The 20391-nt window shown below is 44.8% G+C and overlaps 1 pseudogene across 1 annotated transcript; it reads right to left on the bottom strand.

Annotated features, from left to right (window-relative positions):
* Positions 1-3153: 3153 nt before the first annotated feature.
* Positions 3154-3544, bottom strand: LOC308420310 (peptidyl-prolyl cis-trans isomerase NIMA-interacting 4-like; annotated as a pseudogene). Its single transcript has one exon. The product of its transcript is annotated as a peptidyl-prolyl cis-trans isomerase NIMA-interacting 4-like (transcript).
* Positions 3545-20391: the final 16847 nt, after the last annotated feature.

Raw genomic sequence — 20391 nt, 5'->3', positions numbered from 1 at the left:
AGGCCTCTTTGTAACTGCCCTGGAGTCTCTCCCAAGTCTTGGACCAAGAAAAAAATAAAGCTTTTTGAAACAGCAAAAAAAAAAAAAAAAAAAGAAAGAAAGAAAGAAAGAAAGAAAGAAAGAAAGAAAGCTTTAAGGATCATCTCCAAAGGGATTTTTGCATTGTAAGGGGAGAACACAGGTTGGATGTCCATAGTCTGTCCACTACTTAGGGAGCAACTTTTTTGGGCAGCATTGCATACTGTGCAAAGGAGGACTTCTGTCTCTGCTGGAGAAAGCCAGTTGTACAGGAAGTTCAACAGAGCTAGTCATTTTAAGTGGTGTGTCCAGCAACAAGAGCCAGACTCATGCTGTGGCCTCACTGCAGATTTAATTACTTCATAGATCTTCTGCCCCTACTTTGCCAAGTACTGTTCTGGGTTATAGGAAAGCAGGTGGGATTCTCTTCTTGAAGGAACTTGAGCTCTACATAGTCAATATGTTAGACATGTGGCTGGGAGGTGGCTCGGTCACTAAAGTGCTTAGCAAGAGAATCTGAGTTCAGCCCTCAGAACCTACATAAAGCCAGGAGTGGGGCTTCACACTGTAATCACAGTACTGGGGAGGCAGAGACAAGCAGTCCTCTAGGGCTTAACGCCAGCTCGCCTAGCTTGCTTGTTGAGCTCCAGATATTGTGTCAGAAAACAGGATGCACAGCTCCTGAGGGTCAACACCAAGGTTATGGATGATGACCCTTTTTGTGTGTGTGCGCACACATGATCACACATGCACATGTGTGCGCACACAAGCTAGAGAATGAAAACAAAATCCTATACTGAGTGCTGAGTAAGCAATGCTTGCAGAAGTGATATCTATAACAGGCCCTGTGTCTGTTCCTGTCCAAAGCCTGGCCCCTTTCTGCTGTTCCCCGGCAACAGATTCTAAGGTGTGATGGGCAGGACCTCTGTTTTTCAAGGACAGAGATGCTTCTGGGAGGGATATGGTAAGGATAAAAAAGAGGAATAAAAAAGAAAAGATATCTTGGCCCGAGACCCTTTCTCTGATAGTTAATCTTCACTGTCCTCTTGACAGGATTTAAAGTCAACCTAGAAGAGGAACTTCTGGGCATGACCATGGAGAAACCGATTTAACTGAGAAGGAGGGTCCACCTTGAACGTGGGCAGCACCTTTCCATGAGCTAAGGGTTGAGCGGCAGCATCCATCTCTTTCCATCTGGGCTGCGGACATGGTGTGAGCAGCTGCTTCGTGCCTCTGCTGTTGGACTCTCTACGGCGGATTGTACCTTCAAACTGTGAGCCAAAATTAGCTCTTCCTTGCTTCCTTAACCTACCTTTCTCTGAGACTTTGTCCCGAACAAGAAATATAGATACTATGCCCTCTATGTTCTAACTCACACAAGGTCTGAGTACATTCCTAGTCTACTCTCTAAGCTTTTAGGAACCAGGAGAGACAAGGCAACCACCACAATGGTCAACATCAGAGAGGGTCACACATTTTCTTTCTTTTGTTTTAGTTTATTTTGTTTGAGGTAGGAGCTTACTCAGGTAGCCCTGGCTGACTTGGTTGGACTCAGACTTTTAACAATCCTCTTACTTCTGCCTCCTGTGTTGGGAATACAGGTTGGTGCCACCATACCCAGCAAGACAGACACTCTTTCTAAAATGTTTTATGGCTACAGATTTCCACACTTAGGTCTCAGTCTTAGTATCTGTGAACTTGGTGTTTATTCTTGTATTTAAAGAGGAAAGTCAATGTTTGCAAAGCAGACTTGTTCATACCCCTCATCTCATTTTAAGCCCACAGTCATCCCCTGAGGGAGATCCTCCTTTGTATTGTGGATAAAGTAACTGAGGTACAGAAAGGTTAACAGGCAGAGGCATAGAACATGAACATGCCCCTGGCCTTGGGACTTGCAGGCCAGGGTTGTCTACCATTCTGGATGTTGATCTGTGGTGAGTCAGCCTCTCCTTGATTGTATCTACTAAGACAGCTTAAATATCACAGGCCAACAAGTCAGTCCCATAAAGCAATCAAGACCTGCCTTCTCATTTCCCTTCCCAGGATTCCAAGGATTTGAGCAGGTGCCTTTAGATACCACACAGTAAATCAGCTGCCACATTAATTCTAGGCCATTGGCATTTTACTTGAGGAGAAAGTCAAAATCAAGGAGACTAATGTCTCCTTGGTATTTTAATTGCTGGAGGAGAAGGGAGATGAGGATAATCCCATCTGTCAAGGCTGAGAGGGCTGATCTGAAACTGTGGATCACTTTCAAGAGAGTTTTTCATTCTCTGGATGAGCGAATATGAAATAAATAAATCATCTCAGGGTTGCACTTATCTTGGTTTGTATACTCACAGTGTAAGCACAGAACGAAATCATTCACTATTGTGTCCTGCAGCAAGTATTCCTTTGTTAAGCACATGCCCAGCTGTGCCAACAGCATATTGCAACCTCTTTTATGAGCTGGGTCAGAGGTATACAGCAAGTTCTCTGGCTCTTCCTCCACTTGCTTGTCTCAATACAGGCACTATGCTACTTTTTCTTTCTTCCTTTCCTTCTATTCCGCTCTTTCTCTTATCATTCTTCTTCCTTCCAGCCACTCTCCCTCTTTCCCTCCCCTTCTGTCTCTTCCTCATTCCCTCTCTCCATCCCGCCTTCCCCTTTTCCCTCCCTTCATCCTTTCCTTCCTCTTCCCTCCACCACCCCCCCGTGTGTGTGTGTGTGTGTGTGTGTGTGTGTGTGTGTGTGTGTGTGTGTTGTGTCAGCCTTCTGAGTTCTGGGATTACAGGCAGGAGCCATCACTCCTGCCTGACACTGTTTTTATGTATGTAGATATGCAGATAGAAAAACTACTCTGAGACATTAACAGAATAGCTAACACTTGTTAAGTGGGGATTATTACTAAGCACCGCACATGTACACATGCGAGTGCATACATGCATGCACGCACACTCACATGTGCATACACACATGCCATTGCACATATGTAGAGGCTAGAAGGCAACTTGCAAAGATCAGTTTATTCTTCCATTGTGTGAGGCTTGGGGATTGAACACAGGTTGTCAGTCTTGGTGGCAAAGGTCTTACCTGTTGACCCATTTTGCCAGCACTGATATGAACCTTCTTTATTTTTCAGTCTTTCATGTGATTTTATTTTCTCCTTTCAACCATAATAGTATGATACCCAAATTTGTCTTAACTGGTGGGTAAACAGCGACTTATCCACCCCACTTACAGGCAAGGCAGAAGCTGCCTCTTGAAATGGTCCCACCATGGATCCTGTGGCCATCCACTCCCAAATCGTCCCTCATCTGGCTTTATCTTCACTGTATTGTGTGGCCACATTACTGAATCTCATCCCAGACTTTAACTTTTCCATGGCTTCCATGATTTCCCCATGTTTTTCACATAGAATGTGTCTGACCTTTACTGAGTTGCCACCACCTTTAGGACCCTGAGACTTCTTGTCAGCCCGGTCACTCTCAGAGACTGCATCTCCTTTCCCTCCTTTTCCAGAACCACCTTTCCCCTTCCTCGGCATCTGTTAAGCATTGGGTTGAACTCTCTCGTTCCTCGGGATTATAGCTAAGGTGCGTGGGACGCGCCTGACTGGTGAATGGTTCGTGCTGACTCATTTTTGTTGTCCTAAGTCACTTTTAATCTTGTCATAATATGACCTCTTATGGGACCCAATCATAGTGTCCTTTGTATATTTAGGGACATGATGAACAAAATGAGGTGAGATTAAACCAAGCAATAGAGAAAGAAATGTGCTCAAAAGGGAGGCAAATGCCAGGTGCATGGAACTGAACAGGCAGAACAGGAGAGACACCCTCTTAACTACAGGCTTTATAAATCAAGTAAAGGGAAAGTTTGATACAGTGCCTACGTAAGTTAACGACACACTCATCTATCACCTTCATCAAGTAGAAGGTACTGTACAAACTATAGGTATTTTTATATGATTGGTAACACAGCAGCCTGTTTCCACCAGCATCACCACAAACACGAATGCTGTACTAAAATACTAAGGTGACTATGATGTCACTAGGAGATAGGAAACTTTCAGCTCTGGTATAGTATTGTGGGACTACCAATGTCATATACTGCACCTGTCACACCAGCACCACAACAAGCCTGTGAGCAATGCTCTGTAATGAGATGTAAAGATGGCTCAGATGTAGTAGGTAACAGGAAGTCCATAACTGGGGACATCATTATTGTGGGGCTATTTTCTAGTCCACCTGTCTCTGAATCATAGATCAGTGTTTATTTCAGAAGCTTTGTGTCTTGTGTTACTGTGTTAAGACACAAGAAACAGATTTTAAGAGGCTCCAAGGTTACTCATCTAGTAAGGAGTAAAACCAGACATAGATGGCCGACCATGAGCCTGCCACTCCCACACACAGGCATGAAAACGATGCATCTCCTGAAGCAGAAAACCTTGCGTTCTCTCCCCTCTCCACTCATTTGTCCTTGGTCAGCTTTAGCCAGGTTCTCTCAGCTCACCGAGGAGATGCCCTTTCTTAGTTGTCATGGCAGCTGAGACTAAGTCAGAGACCCTCGGGACCCTGGACAGCAGAAGCTCCAGCAGGGGTGGCTAAGCCACAGGGTTTCAGTAGCTTTTAGGGTTCATTGAGTTGAGCTTCCTCCTGACTACCTATGTAATGAATTTCTAGGAAGAACAGAGACCAAGGGCAATAGGCAACTGAGCATTCAACATGTCCAGTGACCACAGTGGCCTCTGAGAACCTCAGGGATAAAAAGTTTAGAGAACTACAACATTATGAATTAAAAAAAAAAAGCAATATGCATCACCTGAGGTTTTCATACCAACTATGGGGAGAAACACCCTACCTAAGAAAGAGCCTGGCTGGGGCCAAAGTCAAGGTCACTCCTGGACTATAGATCTCATCCTGGTTTTCTAATTAATACCACCTTGGATCAGAGATGGCTGCTCTGTCTCATGCTTTGCTGCTTATCCCATGATTGATGTTGGTAACATTTAGAGTCTGTCAGGAAATGTTTTACGGATGCTCTCTGTGGTGGATAGAAACGGCCAGGAAATTCGGTTCCTTAGCTACAGCTGAATGGGAGTTGGAGGGAGTTGTGATGGGAAGGGCTGGGACCCTTTTAAGCTTCTGGGGCAGGGGAAGTGTGTCATGGCATCTGGGAGAGGAGATGCCAGCCCATCTGAGAGAGATCCATGAAGCTGTTTCTTGGGCTTTTCCATGAAGATGTGTTTATTCATCCCTGTTGGCTGTTAGCATCCATTGGGCACAGCACAGAAGAAATAGCATGGAAACCTAGCTTTCTGCCATTCCCAGAATCTGAAATATATGCACCCACCCTATCCCTCCCTACCAGAGTATATGCACTCACAAGGCTGATTTCAAAGGGGAAAGCTTTGCAAATTGCCAGTAAGAAGTGACCTTTGCCCTTACTCCCACAGCACTGTTACTGCTAAAGCACAGAGTTCCAGAATTTAAAGATACAGTTCTTCTACAAATATGAACAGCATATGTGACAAGGCCTTAGCAAGGGCTTAGGGAATGATGAGGGCACCGGTACAATAGCTACGATCGTGGTCTTGATCTACAATTTCCTAATAAGTAAGGATATTGAACATCTGCTCATATTTGTTGGATATTTGCCTACCTTCTTAGAAGAAATGCCTATTCAAGTTCTGCATATTTTTAAATTGAGCACGTTGTTACTGAATTGTAGGAGTTTTGGGGGTTCTATTCTAGACATTAACCTGTACTTTGATATTTGTCTTACAAATACTAGCCCCTTTATTGGGTGGCCTTTTCAATTCTGTGGAGCGCCCTTCGGTACGCTGCAGTTCTTAGTTTTCCTGTGCTTGGACTCACCTATTCCCTCTTCTGTGGATTACACACAACACTGGAGCACAGGTGTTGGATCAGTGAAACCAATGTCATCAAGTTTTCATCTTTGTTTTGCAAGAATTTTACAGTGTTAGCATATGTTAATCTTAGATTCGTTTTTGAATTTGGTTTAATATATAATAAACAGACCTGACTTGATTCTTCGCATGTGGATATCCAATTTTCCAATACCATGGTGAAAAGACCATCTTTGCCATGGAATCATTTCGCCACCTTTGTCAATAAAATCAATTGCATGTGCAAGGGCAACCAGTTTTGTTTTTAAGCTGGAAATTAGTTTCTAACAACTCCCAAATGCACCTGCTTTATTTTACACCCAGGACTGGCTGCCCAGGGTTGGCATGGCTCCAATAGGATGAGTCCTCACACACTGGTCATTAGCTTAAAATAATTGCTACATAGATTTACCTCTATTGCTAATATTAAGGAGCCACTTTCTTAGCTAAGGTTTCTTCTTTCAGGATGACCCTAATCGTGTTGAGTTGACAAAAGCAAATCAGAAGACCAGCTAAAAGATGCACCTCAAAGAGTCAACCAGTGAATGAATGAAAATGCAGAATTGACACATAACATATAGGGAAATGTATTTAGGCCTTTAAAATGGAAGAAAATTCTCTCATATACTACAGCATGGTAGAATAAGCCAGTGATATAGAACAGGTACTGTCTAGGTTGTTTAAATATGGCATACCTAGAATAGTCAGTAATCAAATTTGTAGACACAGAATGCCCAAGGATGGCACCAGGAGCTGTTTGTGGGAGGGAGGGATGGATGGGATGGGAGACATTATCCCATGGAAAATGGAACAATTTTCAGTTTGCAAGAGGGTTGGTGGTGTTGGTTGTACAACAACGTCAATGCACTTCATGTCACCAAACGGCACACTGAAAGGAGCTATGATGGGAATGTTCATGTTATGTGCATTTACCACAATTAAAAATTTAAAAAGTGAAGCAGAACTGAAGAATTTTAAAAAATATACTCCTTGGTGTTATCTGCTTTATAATTCTAATCACGGAATGACTTCCTTTTTTTTTTTTTTTTTTTTTTTTTTTTACTGAACAAGACCTACAAAGTAACATGCAGCTTCATAAAGAGGAAGCTTTATAGCCTCGCAGGGAGATACATTCCCCGAGGTCATTAGGCAGTCCTCGGGTAGGCTTGTGAAACAAGGCCCCAAATGAGGTTGGCAGCACAAGCAGTTCTCTCGCATGGCCCCACTGCCAGGCCTTGACTGATGAGTATTAGTTTTGAACATCACAGTCATTTATGCTCCATTTTCCTCACTCGTCTCTTGGGACTAGGGACTGTGTCCTGTGTTCATCTTTGTCTCTTCACCTCATAACTAGCTTGTTAAATAGAGAAGAAGCAACGGGGCAGAGTGAGTCGGGAATGGCAGGCTTGTGTTCTCGTTTGTATGACCTTAGCAAGTCCTGTGAGCTCCAAGCACCCTACGTTTTTCTACATCAAATGACAGGCTCGCACCTAAGTCCTGAGTGTTCTGCTAGGTCTGGGATCCAATCTCTCTGCTTCCTTTAAGCTCTACAGTGCTTAGACTGGATTGGTTTAACCATCTTCACAAAAATGGCATTGCCAAATGCAAACTTGTAATCCAAACATAATGAATAGATGTTTCAGACTCATATAACACCAAGAGAAAATTAACTAGTATTTCTCGAAAGAGACACCCTAGATGCTACTTGCAGCCTGTGATTCTGGCTCTTGGACTGGGGTAGGCTGGGGTAGGGCTGGAGTAGGGCTGGGGTAGGGCTAGGGTAGAGTTGGGATAGGGTTGGGGTAGGGGTAATTAATAGTGTGCATTTCTGTGGCTTTGCTAGCCAGGGAACAGTTGTTTGCTGGTGGCAGGAAGTCTCTTCCCAGAAGCCTGGAGGCCCTGGGTCAGCTAGCTCCAGATGGGAAGAAACAAGCATTCAAGTCTGCCCTTGAGAAAGCAAATTACCGGCTTATTACCAATTTATGAGCTTCTCATTGCTGTTTTCAATTAATTTCTTGACAAATTCTGCCTGTCCCTTTTCTTGTTTTTCTTCGGGACAGTAGGAGTCTGGGTGACACAGTTGGGAACTCTAGGGAGCTCTTATTGAAATTAATTTGAGTGCTTTGGAGCGAGATTTACACAGCAGAGTGGAGCCTGCCAGCCCTGCTCCTCTGGCAGGCGCCTTTGGAGGACTGTGGGTGTCGCCTCCTCTTTTCCTAGGCTGTGCAGTGTCCTTAAAGGGCTTTGGAGCCACATGAGCTGCTGCATCCCTGCATGTTTGCCTGCCCCACGTCCTTTATCCTGGTGCCTTGGAAGTCTAGCTACTTCCCTTGGCCAAGAGTCTCACTGGTCTGCAGGCACAGCTTGGATCCCCACCCCATCCCCCAACTCACAAGCACTCCCAGGGGCCTCAGATCATACCTGCTGTCTGCTGGTGTCCCTCTGCTGGACTGCAGGACCACTGGCTTTTGTCTTCTCTTCCCCATGGCTGCTCTGATGGCAGGGAAGTGACACCTGACTCCAGTCACTGGCTCCTTGGGAATCACTTCATCCCTCTCTAGACCTTCAGTCTCCACAAAGGAAGTACTGGAAACAGTAAAACCGTAGGTCTGGTCTTTTGTTTTAAGCTTGCCATACTTCAGTGACTTAAAAACAAAAAGGCCTAGAAGAGTTAAATAACTCCTTTAAAGACATCAGCGAACAAAGACTTAAAAGATGAGACCTTGGGCTCAGCTCCATATGACTTGGGTATTTACGTTCTGTTTTACGGTTTATTTTTCTCCCTTTTGTAATCATTTAAAAATGAGGCTTAATTGGTTTTAAAGTGTTCCAACAGAAAACCGAAAAAAATCAAAACAACCCAACCATGGGTAATCTCATCATGTCAAAATAAAAGATTAATATTTTCTTTTTCTTTCAGCCCTTTCCCCACCTCTGTGTTCAGACCTGTGTGCTTGTGCATGCTCACACACACAGGCCAACATGGAGCCACACAGGCCAACATGGAGCCACACAGGCAAACATGGAACCACACAGGGTGCTGCCCAACATTTTTGCCCTGTGTCTAGTTACAGGCCTGGTTTCTGGGCTGTGTCCCCAGAAACACTAACCTTCTTTCAGTAGTTCTTATTTTCCTTGATTCTTCAAAGTTTATTCAGCCTGGGTTTGCTATCTTTGTCAAAGTCTATCAGAGAGAGAGAGAGAGAGAGAGAGAGAGAGAGAGAGAGAGAGAGAGAGAGAGAGAGAGAGAGAGATGGATCCACAGTATGAGTAGTCTTCAGGAAGATACCCCTTCATGTGATATTGATTCAGAACCAGATGGGAGGTGTGCACAGAACCAGATAGGAGCCACTGACCCGAATGTGAAGCCATTAGATCTTATTTTGCTCAGAGCTGTCATGGAATACTTTGAGAGAATAGTCATTAACTCAGGAAAGAACGAAGACTAGTTCAGCATTGAGAAAAACCCTCAGGTCCTACAAGAGTTGGTTGGCCCATGAGTCTGGGTCATATGACCTCATATGCCCTCTGTCCAAGATGGCTGGAGTGTGGTAATGTTTCTAGACGAGACTAGCATTCCAAAAGATGGAATCACTAGGCAGCTTTTAAAAAATTCTTTTAAGAAGTATTATTAATCCCACCCCCCTCCACCCCCCCATTGCTCATATGTGTAACTGCAGACATACATGTGCCGTGGCACATGCGTGGAAGGCAGAGAATAAGATTCTGGGAGTCAGTTCTTGCCTTCCACCTCACTGAAACAAGATCTTTCTTGTTTCTCCTACTGCACAGTGTACATCAGGCTAGTTGGCCATTTAGCTTCTAGGCAGGTCTCCTGTCTCCACGTCCCTTTTCACTGTGCTGGGAGCACAGGTGTGCGCCATTGCACCCAGGTTTTGTTGTGTTTAAAAAAGGGGCTCATGGCTCAAATTCAGATCACCAGATTGTATAGCAAGCATTTCTACCCTGAGTCATCATGCCGTCCCCTAAGCAGCTTCTCACTGGGCCAACCTTGGCTTATTGCCAAAAGGTTTTTTTAAAAAAAGAAACAGTTGATTTTCTTGTTTCTGTTTGTTTTGAGACAGGGTTCTACAATGTTTGTTTGTTTTGAGACAAACCATGTAACTGTGGCTGACCTGGAACTCACAGTGACCTGTCTGCTTCTGTTTCCCAAGTGCTGGTATTTAAAGGCGTACATAGTAGGGCTCTGTTACATAATCCAGGTTGGATTTAAACTCCCTACTTATCCCAGTGCTCCGGGTGTTGGATCATGCACCACCACACTCAGGCAGAAGTCAGTTTATTCTGTGAACCATTCAGGATATAGAAAAAACGTTGACAATCAAGTCTTCACACCATCAGCCCATAGGCAGCTCCCCAAGGAAGAACTGTGACTCCAAACAAGGAAACCTGAACCCAGAGCCTAACTGCATTGCTTGATTTCTGTGATCTTAAGCAAAAACACAACTTCAGGGCTCCCACTAGGAGTTACAATTCCTTTGATTCTGAACCTGTAAATTTTTAAAAATTTCATTAAGGTTTTTTTTTTTTCTCCTAGCATAAACGGATAGTTTCTTTGTAGATTTCCCTGGTTAGAAAATATACTCTCGCCCCAGGCAGGTGTCAACAGTTAACACCAGCATCCTTCCCACTGAGCCTAGAGGTGACTTCAGATTCCGTCTCAAGGCCCTTCCTTCTCTGGCATCTGTTGTGAGTTAACCAGCACTGCCCTTAGGACGGAAACTCTTTGCTATTTCTGAATTAATTGCAATCGCAGGATACACTGCACATTGAGTTCTTGTTAAATGAGATACTTAGAACTCTTCACATTTGTTGTTCACTAATTTTCTCACAGAGAGAAAAGGGCGGGGACAGATGGAAGAAGCTGTATTGAAGAAAGGTAAGGATTTTTTTGCTTTTTCATTTTCTGATTTAGGACACAGAGCAGATCTGCTGGGGTTGTGTTGACATCTTCAGCTCCTGGCTGTTTCTAGTCCTTCCAGTTGCGAGATTATTTTCTTCGCTCTACAGAGCTCGGCACTGGAGCTGAGCACCCTTTCCTTCAGGAACAGCATGCGACAGAGATCTGTCACGGATTCTATGTGTGTGGCTCAGGATTTTAGGTCACATGGTGAATACAGACTGAGAAGCTTCCCCAGTCTCATTCCCTAAAGAAAATACACATTCGGCTGCCAAATTTTGTGTGGGGAGAAAAAGAAGGTAAAAAGCTAATGTCAATATTCTGAGGAAGGTTTCTAATCTGTCACCGATGAGATTGTTTTTAACTGCCCTTATTTATTTTAGTGAAACATTTCAAATGTATGAAAGCTCATAGGTTTGTATTAGTAATATCATTAACAACAACCCATGTGCTTTCTGTGCGGTTTAAGGAACTGATGGATTATTCTTCGATGAGAAGCAGTGAAGATCCCGAGCTAGGCTAGCCCCCTTCTCCCCAGAGGACTCTGCAGGAGCGTGTGGCTGAGTAATCACAGCGGGATATTGGCTAGCACAGATTTATCATCAGTCTAAAGCACTGAATCTCAGCATTCCCTGGGCAGCTCTGTTTATTGCTGCATTCAATCAGAAATGGATGGAAGTAATGTCCTCCCTTGGGTAAGACCCTGGCTTGGAGATCTGATGGGTGGGTGAATAGGTTCTCTCTGTTCTGGTACCCTGTCTGTATCATACTGAGACCAGCTGAGGCTTTAACCCTTGGGTGTTCATGTGGCTCAGCCTGCGTGATTATAAAGCTCTGTGGCCCTGGAGCATTTTCCCATGAGAAAATGGAAACAACCATTTTTTTTTGCCCATGGCAGCTCTTGTGCCACAATCCTCAGGCGATCTCTTGGATTTGTTGTTGCTGAGCGTAGGAACTGGCTGTGTTTGGCCTTAGTCTGCCTCTTAGCTTTCCCACGTTCACAAGAGGAGGAGAAGGTAAGGCGGCTGTATGCTGCTGTAAGGGATATGGACATGTATGGAGGTAAGGGGCTGGACTGCCTGATCTCCAGGGGCTTTGTTCGTCAAGGAGTCACTCACGCCTTCACTGGGAACCTGGGCTATGACTTTGCTTAGTGGTTTGGGACCCAGGAAGAAGTTTTGTCACAATTGCTATGATAACACTACCCAAGTACAATATATAGAAGAGGCCTCACCAGCATTTACCTCAGATACTCTTCTCAGACAACTCCCGGAACCAATGCCTAGCATCTAGAAGCTCACGTCCAGACACTCATACCTCCTTAAGCTCCTGTCTGCTTACATCAGTCTCAGGCTGTGTCTCACTGCTCCCTGTGTTGAACGCTGGCCCCGAATGCTGGGTCAGCATCCTTCTCTTCCCTCTCTCACCGACAAGCAAGTCTTTGCTAACATACTCAGCCTTAACACATTTACAGAGATCTGTACTTAGGCAACTGGACAGCTCTGTTGAGGAGGGACCCTGTGCTTTTGTTAGGTGACTGTCCTTGTGTATGGAGACGGAGCCTTACCCCATTCTCTGGCCTCTAGTCCCAAACACAGCCTCTTATACCGGGACCTCTACTGAATGTCCAGCAAATCGACTCAGGGTCTTCCAGCTCCCTCTCTACTCCGTAGTCCATCTCTTCCGGCACCTCCTCCTCCAGGTTGTCTTCTGCCTTCTGCTCCCTGTCAATGACTATCCTGGTTCTCAGAGGCAGAGGCTCAGTGTTATTTGTTTGTTTTCTCCACCAGTAGAGCCAGAAACAGATCAGCTCACAAAGTCTGGCATATACTGGTATCTAAGCTGAGACCCCCAATACCTGAAGCTTGGAATTGTAATATTAATTGCTGGGCACAGGGCTGAGGGCACTCAACATCTAGAGTTAAAAACCCTCTAACTTGGCACCTACAGCCACGAGTCTCTGACCTTGAAAGCCCAGAATCACAAGCCTCTGACTTTGAGACATTAGAGCTTTAAGTATCTGTATCTGCTTTTAAAAGCCTAGAGTTGCAAATCTGATTCTCAAGGCCTAGAGCTACAAGTCTCTGGGTTTGGAAGTCCAGCCATGACCCTCTGCTGCTCTGGGCTACCTACTGCTTCTAGCCTATTCATGATGTCCACCCAAACAGAGCCTCAACTGTTTGCAACATTGGCAGAGACAGACCTGATCCAGTGCCACAATGCATTACTTCTCTAAGTCTTTTCTTAGCCTTAGGTGTCTGCTGTTCCAGTCCATTTCTGCCTTTGCCTTCCTCTGTGTCCGGGGAGGCTGACTTGGGAGCTCAGCAGCTTTGGCTCTAGCGCTGCCCTCTGATTGGGTCTGGCCCATGGATTCCTCACAGGAGGGTCATGTGGCAAAGGGAAACTGAGCTTTCTCTATGCTGCCATGCTCCTTGTAAAAGCATTTTTTTTTTATTCACCTGAAATTATTACTGTCCCCAAGGTAATACTTGAAATTACTGCCTCTGTCTGCTAACCTAGGCCTAGTCCTAGAAGTGTCTAGTCTCTGTACAATCTTATCTAGGCCTAGAATGTTTCAGCTTCTGAGACTTACTGCTGACTAAGCTCACCCTTTCTAGTTCTTTCTGAACCCTGCTGGCTGTTCTGGCTCAAATTCCTTTCCAATCTGACTGACTCTCTGCTTCTTCTAAATTGCTCTGCTTGACCCCAATCTGTTCTACTCTTCTGGCTCCTCCTTTTTCTTTTGCTCACTCTGTCTTTACCTGTGTCCACCTTGTTTTTTCTTCAACCTGTCTCTGGAAAACTCTCCCAGTAAAACTGCCTCCTTTCCTGGTTTTGCTGTGTCTATGCTTCTCTCTTAAGCAGACCCTCTTTTCTCTCTGTTCTTCTGAGAGTTTTGAACATCCTACTCTGTCAAATCTTTCTCTGATTCATTACTTTGTCTGCCACTCAATTAGGCATCACTTTCAAACACTGGTGCTTTCTTCTACAAGCTAACTTTATACCTTCATTACTTGGGGTTAAAGGTGTGTACTAAGGAAGTGTCTGTATTTCAGCCAGGGGAATTGAAGTTGTGTGCTAAAGATGAGCCACTAGAAACAGTTTTTCTTTTAAAAATAAATAACACAGTCTCAGGGTTCACAGTGTGATCAAATATCTTGCAACAAGATCTTGAGTTGATTGTCCTTGGAAGATCTGCTGAAAGGGCATTTTATACAAGACTTTCTCTGCTCTGTTCCAGGTTGCTTTTGCTTTTTCGTGGGTGATGGCAGTAGCTCTTCCATCTGCTGTCCCCAGCTCCAGCGTCCTGCGTGATCACATGTATTTAGCCTATGTAACACCTACACCTTCACGGACAACACTCATTGGATGGGTTTGATGGTTAAACTTCATTGTTAATTTGACTGGACTTAGAATCAGCCAGGAGAGAGGGTGTGTATGTGTGTGAGGGCATCTCCAGAGAGACCTGACAAGGAGGGAAGACCTGCCCAGGATGTAGGCAGCACCTTCCGATGGATGGGTGTGGTGGGCTGAATAGAAAGGGTGAGGAGGAGAGGAGAAAGCCCTGGGAACAGCAGTGATTTCCTCTTCCTTCTTCATTATAGATTCAGTGTAAGCAGCTGCTTCCTGCTCCTGCTGCTACTCCATCTGTACCAGGATGGACGGTGTCCTCACTATGTGAGACAAAAACAAACCCTTCCTTAGGTCGCCTTTTCTAGGTATTTTGTCATAGCACTGAGGACAGTAGCTCAGCTGGGCTGTTTCCTGCCGGGACCCAGTGATGCATTCTCTTCCTGCACGAGTCACATTGGCAAATAGCATCCGCATCTGCAAAGTTTCCTAGCCCAACTTTAAGCATACTTTTTATATTTGTCACCTATTCTAGGACCCAGATGCCACCGAAGTCCATCCATTAGAGCCTCATCCTACTCTGTTGTGTCTGGGCTCTCTCCATTTCCATCCCGGCTGTGGAAAGAGATGTTAGCTGGCCCAGAATCTCCAGGCTGGACTATTCATCTATCTTATTCTGACTGAAGGTCTCTCGGTGTCTTTTTGTTAAATGGTCGTTTTCTGCAGTTCTTTATCTCTGCGTATACAGTGCAGATACATGATGCATATGTGGAGGTCAGAGCACAGCGTGTGGGAATCGTTTCTCTCCTTCCACCCTATGGGTTCCTGGGAAACAGTTCAGGTTATCAGGTTTGAAGCTAGCATTTTTTTCCCCTGTTGGGCCATCTCCCCACCCCAGGTCTCTTAATACACTAATTGCTCCCAGTGTTTCTTCATCGCCCACATCAATTCTAAATTGATCAGCACAGTGTCCAGGCCTCCAAGCCTTGCGTCCCATTCTTCCCTTCAAGCTGCATCCACATCACCCACAACATGCACTGAGCTGGGCTTGTGCCCCCACAGTTATGAACACATAGATTCAGGGCTGGGACAATTTCCCCTGTGCCTGCTGAGTGATCTCTGCTTATACTTTTATTTGAGTAGCTTTCTCCCATGAAACATTCCTTCTGCTCACCATGGGATTTAATGTCCCTGCAACAGATATATTTACTGGATAGGGAATCTGTTGACTCACCTAACCCCTAAGCTGTGTAGAGTGGACCAGGAGTTGTATCCAAATGCTGATTTCAAAGCTGATGTTCTTTCCTGAACACAGTTTTCCTTGGGACTACTTATCTCATAGAGGTTACTGAGAAGGTTGTATGAGACAAGAGAAGGTAGGTGCTCAGTGAATAATTTCAGTTCTTGTATCCAATGCGTCTCCTTGTGCTCTGGTTTCCAGCATGCCACCTGAAACATTTTCTGGGCTTTATAAACGTCAGGGCTCCCATCCAGAAAGACTGGAAATAGGAACAGCTGTCAGAAAGCTGAGCTTGTCAGCTCAGAAGATTAAAGTCCCTGATAGCAGCACTACTGATACGTGCGCATGTGCATGTATGTGTGTGACGTGCATGTTCTGTGGTGAGAAAAAACTGGCTAGCAGGGGCAGGAAGTTAGATTTTTGTCTCTGCAGTCTTGTTCTGATGCTTGCCTCTTTTTGCCCATATTTTTGAACTTCTGAAAAATGTATTTAATGTATGAATGCTCTGCTGCGTGTATATCCACAGTCCAGAAGAGTGCATCACATGTTCTTTTGTATAAATTGAACAACTTTATTCTTAAAAAACAAAGATAAATGTACAGATTTTAAGCATTTTTGCATAAAAGAATACGAATACATTTTTGTCAGTACTTGATGTTTTTAAAGGTTTGATAGTATGCCTTAAAATCTTACTAGTTACAATGAGCATAAAGTACATGTAAAACAAGATGTAACCTGGAAATAGTCAAAGTTTTCCTGGTGTGTAAAGATTAAGCATAATGGTTTCTCATTTTCTTTTCTTTCTTTCTTTCTTTCTTTCTTTCTTTCTTTCTTTCTTTTTTTTTTTTTGAACTTCATATAGTCTGTGAGTTGTTTCTGGGGTGTTTGGAGCTTTCTGGGGTTAGTATCCAATTATCAGTGACTGCATATTATGTCTGTTCTTTTGTGACTGGGTTGTCTCACTCAGGATGATATTCTCTAGATGCAGCCATTTTCTTAAGAATTTCATAAAGTCATTGTTTCTAATAGCTGAGTAGTACTCCATTGTGTAAATGTACCACAATTTTTGTATCCATTCATCTACTGAAGGACATCTGGGTTCTTTCCAGCTTCTGGCTATTATAAATAGAGCCGCTATGAACATTGTGGTGCATGTGTCTTTGCTGTATGTTGGATCTTCTCTGGAGTATATGCCCAGAGCATCAGATGTTCTTACAGCTGCTTAGAGTTTCACTGTGTTGTGTTCTCCAGGTTAAGTGGATGGACAGGAGACAATGCCTTCCTGCAGTCTTTATTGCCTTCCTCACATCTTTAGTGCAGTGTGTGTGTGTGTGTGTGTGTGTGTGTGTGTGTGTGTGTGTGTCCAGCAGCCCAAGCCTAGTGCCTAGATATTAGGCATCATTGTGGCTTTACTGTGCCTCCTAGCCCTAGCTAGGGGCTCACAAGGTGCTGTGCCCTTGCTACTTAGTGAACCCATTACAGTTTCCCATGAGAGTGAGTGCACAGGGAATTCTGGAACTCTTTCGCCCAGGGTGGGGCTGAACTAGGGGGCAAGGAAGTGGTCTCCTGCCGTCTCTGAAGCTCTCCCTCAGCCTCAGGTCTTTCCCCACTTGACCAGCCAGCCTTGTGCTTCTGGAGCTAAACTCCATTCAGGTCTTCTGAGAAGCCAGCCTATATTTTCAAGGGGGTTTGTTAGGATTTGAGCACTCCCACCCTCATACCGTGTCATTTTTAATCATGTCTGAGTGTACACCTCAGCAGCAATGAACACTCTTTCCCTTCTAGCTGCTGGGCTTCAGGCTGCTAATGAAGAGTGATCCAGTTTGTTTCTTCCCCAGGCCATGGGGGCACATTCATTGAGAACTCCACCCCAGTGAGCATTTCTGTTCTAACCACCCATTCTGTTGCTAACTGTGAATTTCCTACTGAGGGAATTTGTCTTCCCTCAACCAAAGTCCAACAGGAAGCTCTCATCGTGACCATCCAAGTGGGTTGGCTCTGGTTTTAGAAAGTGCTCACCTAATCTTAGTCTATATGGGTCAGTGGAAACTGCGGGACCCATGTCAAACACCACTGAGGCTAGCAAGCATGGGAGGCAGTTTGGATCCTATTTAGTTTGGGTTACATAAGACCCTCTATTGCTGTAGTGTAAGTGGCAGTCTTCACCTGCATACCCCTTTTTAACAAATGACTTAGAACCTCAGAACCCACCCCCAACCTCAACCTGAATCAGGCTACATGCACTCACATCTCCAAATAATCCATTCCCCATGCTTTGGGTGCGGCTGCAGTAAGACACATTCTGCCATTCAAGTGAACTTTTAGGAAGAATTACATATTTACCACATGAGACGACGCACAAGTGCGCACAGACAGGATTAAATCAGATGCACTAGGAGAACTAGGAAGGTATAGAGGTAGGATTGGGTATGAATAGGAGAAGAAACGAACATCTGACCTAATCTAGCAGTCAGAATAGACAGATACCCAAACGATGCCCCTTTGTAACCAGCCCCGCCTTTCTTTAGACACTACAAAAAAGAGAGCCCAGCCTGTTACCCGGGGAAGGACACAGCAGTTGGTAGGTGAAGGGCTTGAGTCTCACTTGCTAGAAATAAGGGACTCAAGAGTCAAACTGTTCCGAGAATCAAACTCAGGACTTCATAGCATTTGAGGCAAACACTCTAACAATCAAGCCATCTGCCCAGTCCTAGTTGTTTTCGTATTTTTTTTGTTTGTTTGTTTGTTTTGTTATCCTCAGCAGTGGCTTTTCCCTAAAACTTTCTCTCCAGGTAGTTTCAACCCTCTGATGTCTCATGGTGCCATGGAAGAGTGGGGCTTCAAACTCTTCTCTGATTCATCCAAGTGTGTGAAGAAGCCACAGCCCTGAGCATGAACTCGAAGCTCTACTTGCTGATGGTTGAGCCAATCCAGCTCACGTGTGCCTGACTGACTTCCACCGAGAGGCAGCACTGGTGCTGGGAATGCAGTGGGCTCCCTGGGAAACTGCTCCTCAGAGGAGAGGTGACATTGAGCAAAGTGGATACTGATTTCTGTCCGGAACAGAGAGGTGGGGAATGGACCCCTACATAGAGTGACTCTTCTGTGTACTGGATGAAGAGACAAACTGAGTCAGGCTAGAGTGGGAAATAACAGAGCCCACTCCATGTGACAAGGACAAATATGATGGCATGATTCTTTCTGGCAGCTTCTGTGGACATGCTCATGCTTATGTGTGCCGGTTATAACTTATGACTGATCATGATCAGGAGAGTTGAGCTACAGTAAACCCCACTTTCCCCTGGGAATACTTTCTGATGACCCATTTTGAACGGGTCTACGACCTGAGGTTGAATGCCACAAAGGGTGCATTCTTCATGTTGGGGGCGCATTCCTTCTGGACCCCCAGGAGAAGAGGTTAGGAACTTTGTAGGTTGCTGCATTGCTTTCTGTTCTCTGTCGCCCATCATCCTGTGGTGGTTCCTCAGGTGAGGAGGGATTCACTTCCTGAATTTGCAAGCTGAGCCCATGGGTAGACTGATTTTCTCTAACACAGAGATGCCTGGGCATTAAGTGGGCAGAAATGGTGTGTGTGTGTGTGTGTGTGTGTGTGTGTGTGTGTGTGTGTGTGTGGTATATGTATGCTCTTAGAGAGTTTTAAAAGGCCACAGAGTCAAAGAGACCTTATTGGATGTGGTGGCAGGGAGCTGATGCAGATGTCAGGGTGCTAATTGAGGGTAGTTAGCTAAGACCCTCATGTACCCAGTTGTAGAGCTGCTAGAGGTGCAAACAGTCAGTCAGTCAGTCAGTCAGTCAGGCAGACAAACAGACAGACAAACAGATGGGATCCTGACATGAAGTCACTCTGGATTATGAATGAATCCTAAATCCAATGGCAAGTGCCCTTATGATGAAGAGAAGAGCAGTTGCCCATGGGAAAGACAGAACTGAGGAAACAGATGCTGCTGCAAATGTGAGGGGCTATAGGAGGGGCCATGGGCAAGGAAACATCCTCCCCAGGAGGCTGCAGGCTACCTTGACTTCAGATGTCAGGCCTCTTGGCTTGTATAAGAATAAATTTCTGGCCTGACATTGGTGACACACACTTTTAATCTCAGAACTAGGGAGGAAGAGGCAGGCCAGATCTCTGAGTTTTAGGTCAGCCTGATCTATAGATCGAGTTCAAGGACAGTCAAGGCCACATAGAGAGAAACTCTGTCTAACAAAACAAAACAAAAAAGAACACCAAAAAGAAAATAAATTTCTGCCTCTTAAGCCATTAAATTATTATGACAAGCAGAGGAAACCAACACAGACCCCAAGGGTATCTGTGTTCACCCTCCCTTCCCTCTAGGATGTTATTAAACAAAGGACAAAAAAAAAAAAAAAAAAAAAAAAAAACAGGCTCAGCCTTGGGTAGAATAGTAAAAGCCATTTCCTTTATAGGCTGTCTAAGAAGAAAGCCTCTCTGAAGGAATTTGAATAGCTGCTTCCCTCCCTCCCGGGAAAAGAACTGGTTTCCACAATGTACCACAGTGAATCACAGGGAGCCTCCGAAAACTAGCAATGGTTTCTGGAGGCCCAGTTTCCCCACTTAAGGGCAGAACAAAGGGATGAGTAACTAGATCACATTGAATCAAGCTGCTTGAAGATACACAGGACTTATTTCTATGTGTCTGTCTGTCTGTCTGTCTGTCTCTGCCTGTCAGTTTTGCTTGTGACCTGTCCTGGGTGAATAGGACAAGCTACACCAGCCCCAGTTTGACACAGGAGGATCTTTGCTATGAGGGAAGGGTGATCCCCACAGCACTCAGTCTCCTGAGTCCTACTATGGTGGCCATCATGCAGCCAAGTGAGTGTTCTGCCCCTTTCAAGCTGAGGACCCTATATGGGTGATATCGAAGTTTCTTCTGGCAGAAGCATTTTTGGATTTAGAGAAGAGAGTTCATGCACACTACTGTGATGGAAAAT

This window comes from Micromys minutus (genome assembly GCF_963924665.1).
Source record: "Micromys minutus genome assembly, chromosome: 4".
In the NCBI taxonomy this organism is placed as follows: domain Eukaryota; kingdom Metazoa; phylum Chordata; class Mammalia; order Rodentia; family Muridae; genus Micromys; species Micromys minutus.
Note: the sequence above shows the minus strand (reverse complement) of the source record. Positions and strands in the feature narration are given on the sequence as shown.